The sequence below is a fragment of the Schistocerca cancellata genome, chromosome 2 (assembly GCF_023864275.1).
Source record: "Schistocerca cancellata isolate TAMUIC-IGC-003103 chromosome 2, iqSchCanc2.1, whole genome shotgun sequence".
Lineage (NCBI taxonomy): Eukaryota > Metazoa > Arthropoda > Insecta > Orthoptera > Acrididae > Schistocerca > Schistocerca cancellata.
The window spans coordinates 479,623,403-479,637,081 of NC_064627.1; the positions used below are offsets into that span (position 1 = coordinate 479,623,403).

At 38.1% G+C, this 13,679-nt stretch overlaps 1 protein-coding gene across 1 annotated transcript in view; it reads left to right on the forward strand.

Moving 5' to 3' along the window:
* Positions 1-13,679, forward strand: part of LOC126162001 (graves disease carrier protein-like) — a 174,526-nt gene that overhangs the window by 129,767 nt on the left and 31,080 nt on the right. The window lies entirely within an intron of this gene.

Below are 13,679 nucleotides of genomic sequence, written 5' to 3' on the forward strand. Positions count from 1 at the left end.
GAAAGGATGTGGGTTTTAAGGGAGAGGGTAAGGAGTCATTCCAATCCCGGGAGCGGAAAGACTTACCTTAGGGGGAAAAAAGGACAGGTATACACTCGCGCACACACCACACACACATCCATATATCCGGATGGATATGTGTGTGTGTGGAATGTTTCCTTCTATTATATCCCTATGTGTGTGTGTGCGAGTGTATACCTGTCCTTTTTTCCCCCTAAGGTAAGTCTTTCTGCTCCCGGGATTGGAATGACTCCTTACCCTCTCCCTTAAAACCCATATCCTTTCGTCTTTCCCTCTCCTTCCCTCTTTCCTGACGAAGCAACCATTTGTTGCGAAAGCTAGAATTTTGTATGTATGTTTGTGTGTCTATCGACCTACCAGCGCTTTTGTTTGGTAAGTCTCATCACATTTCTTTATATATATATATATATATATATATGATGTGGACGGACGTGTGAAGCTGGCCATTGGACAGGTGACAAACCCACCAATAAGCAACAGTACCTCCATTATGACAGCTGCCACCCATTCCACATCAAACGGTCCCTTCCCTACAGCCTAGGTCTTCGTGGCAAACGAATCTGCTCCAGTCCGGACTCCTTGAACCATTACACCAACAACCTGAAAACAGCTTTTGCATCCCGTAACTACCCTTCTGACCTGGTACAGAAGCAAATAACCAGAGCCACTTCCTCATCTCCTCAAACCCGGAACCTTCCACAGAACAACCCCAAAAGTGCCCCACTTGTGACAGGATACTTTCCGGGACTGGATCAGATTCTGAATGTGGCTCTCCAGCAGGGATAAGACTTCCTCAAATCCTGCCCTGAAATGAGATCCATCCTTCATGAAATCCTCCCCACTCCACCAAGAGTGTCTTTCCGCCGTCCACCTAACCTTCGTAACCTCTTAGTTCATCCCTATGAAATCCCCAAACCACCTTCCCTACCCTCTGGCTCCTACCCCTGTAACCGCCCCCGGTGTAAAACCTGTCCCATGCACCCTCCCACCACCACCTATTCCAGTCCTGTAACCCAGAAGGTGTACACGATCAAAGGCAGAGCCACGTGTGAAAGCACCCACGTGATTTACCAACTGACCTGCCTACACTGTGAAGCGTTCTATGTGGGAATGACCAGCAACAAACTGTCCATTCGCATGAATGGACACAGGCAGACAGTGTTTGTTGGTAATGAGGATCACCCTGTGGCTAAACATGCCTTGGTGCACGGCCAGCACATCTTGGCACAGTGTTACACCATCCGGATTATCTGGATACTTCCCACTAACACCAACCTGTCAGAACTCCGGAGATGGGAACTTGCCCTTCAGCATATCCTCTCTTCTCGCTATCCGCCAGGCCTCAATCTCCGCTAATTTCTAATTTCAATCTGCCGCCGCTCATACCTCACCTGTCTTTCAACATCATCTTTGCCTCTGTACTTCCGTCCCGACTGACATCTCTGCCCAAACTCTTTGCCTTTACAAATGTCTGCTTGTGTCTGTGTATATGCGGATGGATATGTGTGTGTGTGCAAGTGTATACCTGTCCTTTTTACCCCCTAAGGTAAGTCTTTCCGCTCCCGGGATTGGAATGACTCCTTACCCTCTCCCTTAAAACCCATATCCTTTTGTCTTTCCCTCTCCTTCCCTCTTTCCTGACGAGGCAACCATTGGTTGTGAAAGCTAGAATTTTGTGTGTATGTTTGCGTTTGTTTGTGTGTCTATCGACCTGCCAGCGCTTTTGTTTGGTAAGTCTCATCATCTTTCTTTTTAAATATATTTTTCCCACGTGGAATGTTTCCCTCTATTATATATATATACTGTAAAGGAACAGTGAGAGTGAACTAACAGAAGAAACTTGTCACTTAAGATTCTGAGGTCAATATTATTTCATAAAATTGCTCTCTTGCACAGTATTTAAGGTACTTTCATTACTCACTATTGCTGACATTTTTTACTCTTTGGGACACAGTGGAAAGAAGAGAAGGAGAAGTATTGTAAATAGACATTAACGTAAAAATATGTAAAATAAAAAAGTAGTTCTTACTGATGTCCATATAATATAATTTTGGGAATGGATATTTTGTAAATATTTGTGTTATGATCATATAAGACTGCTGTAAGTTAGTATCCCATTACTGCAGGCATAAAATAAGGATGTGGGAAGTGACTATATAACAAAAAGTGGAATAAAGTTTCAGGCCATGGGTGCTAATGAGTATCATATTCACACATATTAAAGTGCCATTTTTCAGTAACTAACTGAGAAAATAATAATCCGGCAGCTCTAGCAGACCTCTAACGGTGATGTTTCAAATTTCATTAAGCAGTATGATTAAACAATTAAAACAGTTGGAGCCAGAATAGTAGACCATTTGGATCTCCAGGTGGGGACAATTCAGGAAGGTGCTGTTGTCAGAAAAACAAATCTGACGTTCTATGGGTTGGAAAGAGTATTAGGTTACAGAATTTAAAAGGAGAAGTTAACAGGCTGAAGTTAGATGTAGTGGGAACTAATGAGGTATGACGATTGGACAAAGAGGACTTCAGCTCATTTGGGTAATGCAGGAGTAGGTCTAATAATGAGCCAGGTAAAGAACTGTGAACAGTGTAAAGAACAGATCATAACAGCCAAGATGAGACAAAAGCCACAACCAAACACAGTTCAAAGACACGTATGCTTACTAGATTCACAAATGATGAAGAGATTGGAGAAAATGTATGATGAGTTAAAAATTTAAATTATATAAAAAAATGCTCAGTATGTCTAAAGACACAAAAATTTAATTGTAATGGGACACTATAATTCAGTAGTAGGAAAAGTAGTAAGAGAACATGGACTGGAGAAAGGGATGAAATGTGAAACAACCTAGTACAACTTCATATAGAGCAGAACTTAGTAATTTCTCTTGCTTTGTTTAAGAATCAGGAAAGAAAGTTGTATATTGTGGAAACAACCTGGAGACACAAGAAGGTTTCAGATAGAATAAAACAGATTTGGAATTAAATTTTAAGCTACAAATCATGTCCAAGGGTAAATGTGGAATGCAGATTCAAATTGAAGAAATTTCAAAAAGGCAGGAAGTTAAAGAGGAGCATCCTGGATAAATTAAAAGAATCATTGGCTGTGGAGAGTTTCGAAGGGAGCATTAAACAATGATTCAATGAAATGGTGGAAAGGAATATAATAGAAAAAGAATGGGTAGCTTTGAGAGATTAAAATGTAAATGTGGCTGAGTCTAATTGTTTCCTAACATGTCAAAAACTGGACATTTTATGTCTTGTGATTTGAGCTAGTTTCTGTAGGCATGACTGCTCACGACTCATTAGTGTTCAGTCACTTCTCACAGGGAGAACATATTGTTCTTGTGCATCACCTCCTAGGAGCACCCTAGCAGTTTTCAAGGATGATCTTGAAGAATTTGCCACCTTTATTTTGGCATTTTCCTTTATAGACAAGTGTACTTCTTGATATCAACTCTCCTTTTTTAACAACCCTGCACCCAAAAATACTGAAGGGGAAGTAGTACACACAATGAAATTCTCACTCTGGATTGCCGGTGCCTCTAAATTCTTCACATAGTGTATACTACAACTTTAAGAAGTAGTGTGATCTGTCCACACCAGGGATGGACAATAGTTCTGGTGTGGGGGGCCACTTTGTGGAGGCAGAGATTATCAGAGGGCTGCACTTTTTAAAAGAGTTGCATGCATTAGTTAACTTTGCCTTCCAAGGAAGGTAATATTATGTTATAAAAATTCTTAGTGGCCCACAAAACAAAATCATTAGTGGGTCACATGCGGACTGCAGGCCTTTATTTGAACACACCTGGTCTACAGATTGCTGTAGTGAATGGGTTTATTGGATAACCACATATAGGATTTGGAGTGTACGTGGTGACATGTCCATTAAATTAGACTAAGTGACCTTTTGGCAGCTGGTAGCCAAACATTTAGAAGTTTGTTAAATGAAACATTCTTTTGATATGTGATCTTAAGACAAGAAGAACTGTGGTAGTTGTCTATGTGCTCTTCAGTCTGAAGATTGGTTTGGTGCAGCTTTCTATTATAGTCTGTCCTGTGCAAGCTTCTTCATCTCTTGCATAAGCTTCTTCATTTCTGCATAGTTACTGCAGCCTACATTCATTTGAACCTACTTCCTATAGTAAGCCTTGGTCTCCTCCTGCAAATTTTAGCCACCCCACTTCCATTACCACATGGACTTCCTTGAAGCTTCTTTATGAAAGCTGTCAATCAATCCCTTCTTTTAATGAAGTTCTGCCATATATATATATCTTGTATTTCCAATTCAGTTCAGTATCTCTTCATCAGTTATTCATTTGAAATGCATCTATTCCCTTCTTGTCTGAACAGTTTATCATCCATGTCTCACTATCATACAAGCCCACACACCTGACAAGTAGCAAGTACTTGTATTTAATTTTAACAAATTTCTCATTTTCAGAAGTGCAGAAATGCTTTTCTTGCTATTGCTAGTCTGCATTTTATTTCTCTAGACTTCAGCCATTGTGAGTTATTTTTCTCTTCAAATAATAAAAAAAAAAAAAAAAAAACTCTTCTACTACTTTTAGTGTCTCATTTCCTAATATAATTTCATCAGCTTCTCCAGATTTAGACAACATTCGTACACCATTGATTTACTTTCATTGATATTCATCTTATAACTTCTTTTCAAGACACTAACAATTCCATTCAATTGCTCTTCAGAGTCATTTGTTGCCGTTTAGGGAACTAAAGTTATCAGCAAATCTTGAAATATTGATTTCTTCTCCCTGAAATTGAATTTCCTTCCTAAATTCCTCCTTGGTTTTCCTCACAACTTGCTCAGTGTACAAATAGAATTACATCTGGGATACATTACACCGCTGTTTCACTCCCTTATCAGCTACTGCTTTCTTTTCATGACCCTCGATGTGTAGAACTGCAGTCTGATTTCTGTACAAGTTGTTGACAACTTTTTGTTTCCTGTATTTTACCCCTGCTACTTTCAGAATTTCTGGAGTGTATTCTATTCAGCATCATCAAAAGCTTTATATAAATGTACATATACTGGAAACATGAATTTGCCTTTTTTCTGTCTGTCCTCTGAGATACGTCGTAGGGTCAGTATTGGCTTACATATTCCTCCAGTGCTCTGGAGCCCAAATTGACTTCAACTACCAAGTATACACGTTAAATTAAAATCATTGTGTTATGTTGTTGTTGTTGTTGTTGTTGTTGTGGTCTTCAGTCCTGAGACTGGTTTGATGCAGCTCTCCATGCTAATCTATCCTGTGCAAGCTCCTTCATCTCCCAGTACCTACTGCAACCTACATCCTTCTGAATCTGCTTAGTGTATTCATCTCTTGGTCTCCCTCTACGATTTTTAACTTCCACACTGCCCTCCAATGCTAAATTTGTGATCCCTTGATGCCTCAGGACATGTCCTACCAACCGATCCCTTCTTCTAGGCAAGTTGTGCCACAAACTTCTCTTCTCCCCAATCCTATTCAATACCACCTCATTAGTTACGTGATCTACCCACCTACTCTTCAACATTCTTCTGTAGCACCACATTTCAAAAGCTTCTATTCTCTTCTTGTCCAAACTATTTATTGTCCATGTTTCACTTCCATACATGGCTACACTCCATGCAGATACTTTCAGGAGTGACTTCCTGACATTTAAATCTATACTCGATGTTAACAAATTTCTTTTCTTCAGAAACGCTTTCCTTGCCATTGCCAGTCTACATTTTATATCCTCTCTACTTCGACCATCATCAGTTATTTTGCTCCCCAAATAGCAAAACTCCTTTACTACTTTAAGTGTCTCATTTCCTAATCTAATTCCCTCAGCATCACCCGACTTAATTCGACTACATTCCATTATCTTCGTTTTGCTTTTGTTGATGTTCATCTTATACCCTCCTTTCAAGACACTGTCCATTCCGTTCAACTGCTCTTCCAAGTCCTTTGCTGTCTCTGACAGAATTACAATGTCATCGGCAAACCTCAAAGTTTTTATTTCTTCTCCCTGGATTTTAATACCTACTCCAAATTTTTCTTTTGTTTCCTTTACTGCTTGCTCAATATACAGATTGAATAACATTGGGGAGAGGCTACAACCCTGTCTCACTCCCTTCCCAACCACTGCTTCCCTTTCATGCACCTTGACTCTTATAACTGCCATCTGGTTTCTGTACAAATTATAAATAGCCTTTTGCTCCCTGTATTTTACCCCTGCCACTTTTAGAATTTGAAAGAGAGTATTCCAGTCAACATTGTCAAAAGCTTTCTCTAAGTCTACAAATGCTAGAAATGTAGGTTTGCCTTTCCTTAATCTTTCTTCTAAGATAAGTCATAAGGGCAGTATTGCCTCACGTGTTCCAACATTTCTACGGAATCCAAACTGATCTTCCCCGAGGTCGGCTTCTACCAGTTTTTCCATTCCTCTGTAAATAATTCACGTTAGTATTTTGCAGCTGTGACTTATTAAACTGATTGTTTGGTAATTTTCACATCTGTCAACACCTGCTTTCTTTGGGATTGGAATTATTATATTCTTCTTGAAGTCTGAGGGTATTTCGCCTGTCTCGTACATCTTGCTCACCAGATGGTAGAGTTCTGTCAGGACTGGCTCTCCCAAGGCCATCAGTAGTTCTAATGGAATGTTGTCTACTCCCGGGGCCTTGTTTCGACTCAGGTCTTTCAGTGCTCTATCAAACTCTTCACGCAGTATCGTATCTCCCATTTCATCTTCATCTACATTTTCTTCCATTTCCATAATATTGTCCTCAAGTACATCGACCTTGTATAGATCCTCTATATACTCCTTCCACCTTTCTGCTTTCCCCTCTTTGCTTAGAACTGGGTTTCCATCTGAGCTCTTGATATTCATACAAGTGGCTCTCTTTTCTCCATAGGTCTCTTTAATTTTCCTGTAGGCAGTATCTATCTTACCCCTAGTGGGATAAGCCTCTATATCCTTACATTTGTCCTCTAGCCATGCCTGCTTAGCCATTTTGCACTTCCTGTCGATCTCATTTTTGAGACGTTTGTATTCCTTTTTGCCTGCTTCATTTACTGCATTTTTATATTTTCTCCTTTCATCAATTAAATTCAATATTTCTTCTGTTACCCAAGGATTTCTACTAGCCCTCATCTTTTTACCTACTTGATCCTCTGCTGCCTTTACTACTTCATCCCTCAGAGCTACCCACTCTTCTTCTACTGTATTTCTTTCCCCCATTCCTGTCAATTGTTCCCTTATGCTGTCCCTGAAACTCTGTACAACCTCTGGTTTAGTCAGTTTATCCAGGTCCCACCTCCTTAAATTCCCACCTTTTTGCAATTTCTTCAGTTTTAATCTACAGTTCATAACCAATAGATTGTGGTCAGAGTCCACATCTGCTCCTGGAAATGTTCTACAATTTAAAACCTGGTTCCTAAATCTCTGTCTTACCATTATATAATATTTCTGATACCTTTTAGTATCTCCCGGATTCTTCCATGTATACAACCTTCTTTTATGATTCTTGAATTGTGTTATATGTTTATGTAATTTATAGCATAGTTTTGAATTTGGATCTGTTGTTTAAAAAATATGTTCTGAATGTAACTAAACCTTATAGAATGATACTAAATTGTAGCATAGACAGGAGAACACACATGTATCAAGGATAAGGAACTTTACAAGCTTTCAGAGTCAGTGGCAGAAGATTTGAAGGGGAAGAAAGAGGGATGAAGATAAAGATCTGGTGAGTTTTCAGAAGTGGGTGAGCTTCAAAAAGTTATCCAGAACCTTTGGTCAAGGGAGGCTTACTGGGTGGGATGAGAAGGAAAGACTGATTGTTGGGGACTGCACCAGATGAGATTGGAAAATCTGAGGGCTTGGAAGTGGAAGATAGGGTAATACACAATACAGAGATTACTGACAAAACATCATGCAAGAATTGATAAGAGTGGAAAGCTAAGTACATTGTAGGAGGTAGATGTGGGGAGTAGGGAAAATAGACAGGTCAGAAAATAAGATACAGAAGACTAAAAGGTACTGAAGAAAGAATTAATTACTGAGCAGAAATGCTGAGATCAAAGAGATTAATGTAAATTAAGGCCAGGTGGGTGGCAAGAAGCAACAACATACTGTAATGCCAGTTCCCACCTGTGGAGTTCTGGGAAGTTAGTGTTTGTGCGAAGAAACAAAGTGGCACATGTGGTGAAACAGGCACCAAAGTCATGAGTGTCATGTTGTAGATAATGCTCTGCATTAGGATATTGTGTGTTGCCAGTGTACAGCCACTGTCTATGTCCATTTGTTCTGATTGATAACTTGCGGTAGTCATACCAATGTAAAAGGCTGAACATAGCTAGTACATGGCATGTCATTTCACAGGTGGCTCTCGCTTCGATAGTGTATGTTTTGCCAATTACAGGGCTTGTAAAGGTGGTGGTAGGAGGGTGCATTGGGCAAGTCTTATAGCTGGGACAGTCATTGGGATAGGAGCCATGAGATAGGGAATAGGGAAATGGGTGCAGGAGGAGCATAGGGTTTGACCAGGATATTGCAGAGATTGGGAAGGTGACAAGAAGCTATTCTAGGTGTGATGGGAAAAATGTCAGGCAGAGTGGATCTCATTTCAGGGCATAATTTGAGGAAGCCATAGCTTTGTTGAAGTAATTGATTTATTCATTCAAGACCTGGATAATACTGAATGACAAGAGGTGTGTTCCCAAGCTATTTTTTGAAAGTATGAGCAGTACAAGGGTTGGATGTGATAGCCTGGGAAATTTGATTTTGAACTAGCTGGTTGGGTAATTATGTCCAGTGAAGGCTGAGATCAGAATGATGGTGTATTTGTGTAAAAAGTCTGCATCTGTCATTGGGAAGGATGGCAACTGTCAAAATCGAAGCACTGTTGCTTGTCAGTTGGTTTAACATGAAAAGAAGTGTGTAGCTGACCCTCAGTGAGGATGAAGTCAGTATCAAAGAAAGTTGCATGGAATTAGAATAGTGTTGCCAGATGTCTCATATTTCCTGGGACATCCTGTATTTCTGGCATAATTTTAAATGTCCCATGGGGACAGACTCTGTCCCGTATTTCACCCTTGTTTGATTATTAATGCAAAATCTAACATGCTACACTGTCGGGCACCTCTTATATACCCAAGTACCACATGAAGATGCGATTATGTCAACTGTCAGTCTTTGATAGTGCTGGAGGGGGGGGGGGGGGGGGCAATATTCACCAATTCCCAACTTCTCGCTTGGTGCCATGCATCTCTGTTTGCCTCTGTCTGCTTGTTTTACATTCTTCTACTTATTTATTATCCATCTCACTTTCATTCTACAATTTTATATTTAACATTTTCATTCATTTGCTAATTCCTTTAAGTGCTATACCAATATGTGTTTACAATACTGCAGGGATTTTTTAATTCAATTTTTGATTGTCATTCTATTTTAAAATTTCACTCATTGTATTGTGAGAACTGCTGAGTGTTGAACAAGTTACACTTGTGAATAATTTCTAAAGCTATAGACAAAATGAGTGATTTAAGTGACAGTGACACAGATAACTCATCAAGAAGTGGTCAAATACCTTCTGAGAAAGAGAACAGGTTTATGAAGTGTTATCTGAATTGGGAAAATAGTTATTCCTGATAAGGACAAGGAAAAGAAAACTCATACAAGGCATACTGTCGCTAATACAATGAAGATTTCTCGTGTGCTCATGGAGGCTTTGCTGATGCAAAACAACATGCATCTACTAAATGTCACATGGTTTTTTTAACAATAGAGCATCAAGTACCTTATACAGATATTTCTCAAAGCCTGAACTATCTGTCTGAGACATATTAAGACTACTACTGAAGAACTCACATCTGTTTATCACATGGTAAAGCATTCTCTTGATTACAATAGTATGGATTGTTCATGTACATTATTACCATATATATGTAGTGATTCAAAAATTGCTCACAGTTTTAGCTACGGAAGAACAAAAGTGGAATCTGTTGTATGTGAAGTACTGGCCAAAGAATCTGTTAAAAATATCTTAAGGAACAGCCAAGGAGAAAATCTATACTTTTCTGTAGTGACAGGTAAAAAAAAAAAAAGGTAGAAAAATGTTTCCAATTTGCCTACAATTCTTAGATTACAATACTGGGGTTGTAAACCATCTACTGGAATTTGTAGAATGTAATGATGAATGTGAATATAAAGTTTTGAAGTTATTAATATACACATTGGGTGGATTGGATGTAAATAAAGTTTTAGCATTTGCTGCTGACAATACTAATGTAAACTGCGGCAGAACCTATTCCATTTATACACTTCTTTTACCTTAAAATGATAAAGTTGTCAAAGCTGGTTGTCCCTTCTGTGTTCTCCACAGTGCTGCAAAATACAGCACTGATAGATTGGAAGTGGATGTAGAAATTTTGATACTGAAAATTTTCAGTCAATTCAGTAGATCTGTGAAATGAACAGGCTTACAACTCCAATTTGAAGTGAATAAAATGCAATGGGAAGAAATAACAAAACATGTCACCACAAGATTTTTATCTCTTGGTCTTGCTGTCAAAAGAGTATTGAAAACATAACCTACACTGAAAACTCTTGTTCACAACTTCCACAATGAAGTCCGCATCTCTTAGAGAAAATGATCCCATGTGGAGAAGAAGGGAAAAAAACTTCGGTGTATTTGTCATTTTTGCATAACATAATATTTTTGGTAGAAACAACAATGAAGAAGATTAAATCAGATTCTCTGTAAGTTGTTGAGATACATGCTGAAATGCAAGGGATTTGTGAAAAGACTGAGCAAAGAATTAAACACAACTTTTTCAGAAGTAAAAAAAAAGAAATAATGGATGAATTAAGCACAAATACAAAACAATCTATTTGGAACAATTTTCTGCAATTCTACACCAATATTGTAAGATAGTTGCTACCATGATATGATTTCTCAGAAAAAAATTCTTTCCAGGATATTGTTTACAAACTTAATATCACCAATAAATTATGGCCATTTTGAAAAAGCTGTATAACTTTCAAGGATCGATCAACTGACCATGGACTCCTTATACGAGGAATTTCAAATAATTAAAATAAGCCTGGACATGGGAGTCTTTTGATAACAAAAATAAGTGTGTGATTGAGAAATGGAAAAAAATCATGGAAGGGTTTTCCAAGAATGAAATCTCTAATGTTTTTCACATCATATCATTCATCTTTAGTATCTCTTGTTCTAAGTGCTTTGTAGAAAGGATTTTTCACAGATGGAATTAAAATTTAAAATGGAGTGCTGCATAAAATGAATATACCCCAAATTTGATGAAAAATGAATTAATGACCATTTCCAACTATGATTATAACCACGTTGATTTTTTAAATATGTAAAATCAAACAAAAGCATGTTGAAACTTACACATTCTTCATTAAAATATAATAAAGACAAATAAATCACAAAAAAATAATTGTGCTTCTCATTTGTCCCAGGTAAAAAAAATGAAATCCCATTTTTTTGCCCAACTGAACATTTGTTCCTAACAGGGGAAAAAAAAAAAAAAAAAAAAAAAAAATCTGGCAATGCTAGATTCGAATAAGCTCTCAGGTTTTCAAATATTATTTGGTGTAGTCCCTGAAAATCAGTCTTTCTTTCTCATCCTGTCCTGTAAGACCCCCTGAACTGTGTTTCTGGATGACTTTTCCATGCTCTCCCCATTTCCTAAACCTCACCAATCTTCCTTCTTCCTCAGCCCTTCTGCCAGAAGAAGGGGCCACTGGGTCCGAAAGCTTGCAAATTTCCTTAACCTTTACATGTGTGTATGTACTCCTGTCACCACATGGTGAGTAGATTTTCTTATCTATCCAGTTATATTGTATTTTCAAAAATTGATAAATTGTAGTGTAGGCTACATTTTGTTGACAAGCATCAGTCTATCTAATCTGTGAGTTAAGCAAAAATGAAATGCACATAGAAATGTTGTTTATATTGTGATATAAGTATTTGACTCTTTATGTTTGTATTTTTGTATATACTTGTTTGGTTATTCTACAATAAAGTCTTTAATGTCCATTTCAGCAGCATGATTTAAAAATCTAAGCATGGGTGGCATGTGTTACTTAACATTTTAATTTCTTATTTGAGTAGATCTGTGTTGTTGGTCTTTTCTTATTCACACTGTCTTTCATTTTCCATGATTCATGGTGTCCTCTTGGTTCTTTGGACTGCTGCTATTTCTGCTGACATTACATCAGACGGTATGTTACTAGAATTGCATTAACCTGCATAAGTTGTTAAGAGATAGTATTTGTGTTTTGATATTATTTCACTTGGTAGACTCCCTTCCATTAACTTTTTGACTGCTTTGGACACACTTGGTATAGTCTGTCTTGAGCACTGAGTTTTCATTGCTTAATCTGTCCACTTTCACTGAGTGCTCTGTACTCTAATTGCTCCCAGGTACTGAACAGCTAAGCGTGCAGATTTTTCCCTGTGCTGAATAGTTATGGAGTGCTTGAAGGTTAATGTTATTTGAGTATACACAGTTATCTATTAAAGAGAATATGTAAATATTTTTAATTAACACTATGCTTACTGTGTTTTCTTCTCTTTTGTATTTCATGTACAGAATATATGTATCATCTAAAATGTCCTGAAGTTTGTCAGTGCAGTAGGTTATTGGGAGAAAGGTTCAGAATCAGAAACTTTAAATGGCACTGTATTGTTTACATGCACCACATGTGTTTTTCATCTTTCATTTTGCAGGGACTTTAAACCAGCTTTGGCAAATTTAAAGCCTAATAGTAGTTTGTTTTGGTTTCAAATACTCTTGTTTTTTTTTTTTAATAATGCTTTGAGAAGTAGTATTTCCCATGCATTTGATGCATTTTTTTGCAGTAACTCATTAATCAGGGAATAACATTTTATGTTCTGCATTTGTATCCAGTTTGTTGGTACACTTTGTTTTGAATGAACTATGTGCTCATAAGCAGTCTCACTTGGCTTGGAAAGTTTACTAAAAAGAGAGGGTGGGGGATGAGGGGCAGTTGAAAATGTGCCCCAGTAGATAGCGGAAGATATCCATCAAAATGTCTCCCTCCATCAGCTTTTACCTATTTTGTCACATGTGGTTTTAAAAGCTCTCTTACCAGAGATTGGTCAAGTTGGCTGCCCAATATACCATCCAACTGACTTAGTAGTGCCTGTGGAGGTCTAGCCTGGTGACATATGAAACATAAGCTCTTGTACAAGATCAAACAGATACTTAATTGCTTACACAGCAGGGAAACTTATTGGGAGTTAACAGCTTTGGAGAAGTTCTATGCAAGAAGATCCTTAACTCAAGGAAACATGAAACTCTCTATCTAGTAACCAATCAACCAAATTGGTAATACACTATCTAAAAACAGTAGTGAACCACTCTAAGAATAAGCACATTCCTAAGTAATAAAATAGTGCCTCTTGCAGCTGGTGCAAAAAATGTTTTAACAGCTGTGATGTAAATAAACACATGCTCACATGATTTGACACTGCACAAGGAGGACTGTAACCTAGATTGTTAAATTAGCCCCCTTGGGGGAAGTGGAGCAAGTCCACAAGGTATGCTTGGAAATGCAAGCATCATCCTGATTGTGTTGTGCATTCTGAAAGAGGGTCTGTGATAGGG